This window comes from Chrysochloris asiatica, unplaced genomic scaffold (assembly GCF_000296735.1).
Source record: "Chrysochloris asiatica unplaced genomic scaffold, ChrAsi1.0 scaffold00196, whole genome shotgun sequence".
In the NCBI taxonomy this organism is placed as follows: domain Eukaryota; kingdom Metazoa; phylum Chordata; class Mammalia; order Afrosoricida; family Chrysochloridae; genus Chrysochloris; species Chrysochloris asiatica.
In genome coordinates, this window is record NW_006408714.1 from 6,029,127 (window position 1) to 6,031,104 (window position 1,978).

General features: G+C 51.3%; 1 pseudogene; it reads right to left on the reverse strand.

The window, feature by feature from the left end:
* Positions 1 to 921: 921 nt before the first annotated feature.
* LOC102838780 lies at positions 922 to 1,484 on the reverse strand (annotated as a pseudogene).
* Positions 1,485 to 1,978: the final 494 nt, after the last annotated feature.

The following is a 1,978-nucleotide window of genomic DNA, read 5'->3' on the forward strand; positions in this document are numbered from 1 at the left end:
TTCATACACTTACTTGTGGTGCTATTCTGCCCACTAAGAGTTTATTGATTTTTTTTACAATAGCTGAACACTTTCAATCTATCAGATGTGGTCTAATGCATAACTTATTACTAGCCAATGCTATGGACACATCTCTGGGAGATGCCCTTACAAACGTAACTCTCTAATGGCCCCAGATTGTGCCATGAAGGTTTTATTCACTGGGATCACAAGTTTCTTCAAGATGCATATGAGTGAATGTGACTATTAGGCTGAGCATGGGGAGGTGAAGCATGGGAGAACTTCTGGACTGGGTTGGGTAAGGTGAAGACATGGGATGCAGGGAGGGGAAGACTTCCCTAGCAAGCTAAACTGTCAAAGCAGAGAGCTGGTTACTATGAGACCCAGCTGAGGAAGCTGGTGATGAGAAAAGGTAAGGGCTTGCTCAGGGTCACATGCAGAGCATAGATTGGAATCATGTCTAAGTGACCTCACACTTAAGAACTAGTTCCTCTATTACACTGGATGCCTTCAAGGGAAGGTTAGAAGAGAATGGAGTAGTATCTCCAGGTTTCTGGAAAAAGGGATAGAGTTTAGAGAAGAAAATGATCCCTTTGTCTAATTTTCCAAAGATTGTTTTGCTCATTGTCTTTTTTTTTCCATCAAAGGCATCTCCTAACTTTATTAAAGGGCCAAGGCCACAAAGTGAATATAAAAACACAAAAAGTCCCGTCAGTTTAATAACAATAAAAAACCCCAAAGATGGAAAACTGAGCGGGCAGGGGAAGAAGCCCCTGGGTCAGGGGCACAGGGGGCCCTACTCATGGCACCAGGCCTGGCTGCAGAGGTCCCCCCCCCCCCCCCAGGTATTGCTGTTGCTACAAGGTTGTGGGGGACAGCGACTGTCCTGTGGGAGCCACCATTCACTTGGGTTGAGGACCCTCACTTCTTTTGGGGTGTGCTCAGCTTCTGCATGCCCCGGATCTTGTCCAGCAGGCCAGAGATGAAGGCCTCAGTGGGTTTGTAACAGTCAACCAGCAGCTCCTTGACCCCGGCAGCCCTGGTGTCATCACTCTCCATGTCCAGCAGTTCATCCACGTCAATTTCCAGCCCTGGAATCTCTTCTTCGTGGCAGTCGTAGAGGCGTGTAAGCTGCTCCAAGATCCACTCTTCCAGGTTGAGGCACTTCCATAGCTCCTTACTTGACTGTGACCTTCCCTTGGCGCCTGACTGGGCTATCGTCGTCCGCGCCACCCGGGCCCTCGCCTGCGGCCCCAGGGGGACTCTGAAAGTAGACGCGGGGCCCTGGGCCGCCACTGCCCGGTCCGTGGCCGCTGTCCGCCATGGCGGCCGCCGTGGCCAAGTGCGTGCGCCGGGCCTCTCCCTGTGCCGCCGTCTCCGGGCCGCCCGCCACCTGACTCCCGGCCGCTGGCTAGGGTTAGCGCGCGGGCTGGGGTACCCGCGGCTCGGGCGGCGGCGGGGGCGCCCTGGGGCAGCTGCAGCATGCGGAGCCCCCGGGCCTGGCCTGGCCGCGCCCCTCCCCATCGATCCGCCCACCCTTTGTCCCCGGGCTGAGCCGCCGCCAACGAAGCCACTTTCTCTGTCTCTGCTCATTGTCTTTTGATATATTTTCCTATCATAAATTGATACCAACTTCTAATCCCCAATATTCTGCTTTATTTAGCAGATCTTATTTATTGACTACAGTGTAGGGAAGTGCCTGTTGTTGTGTATGTCTGAGGTTGGTAATATGGGGTTGGGGTGGAGACATAAAGTATTTTATCCTTCTAAATTTTCAACTTAGAAGTCTTTCCATTTAGAGGGCGGTAAAAAAAAGTACATTGTCTCCTCTATAGTGCCCAAATTTCTGATCCTGGTTTTCAACATTCTTCCCATTTGAACTACAGTCTTCCCAAAATCCAAACCCATTGTTGTATTGTCAAGTCTGATTCATTGTGACCTTATAGACCAAAGTAGCAATGCCCCGTTGGGTTTCCAA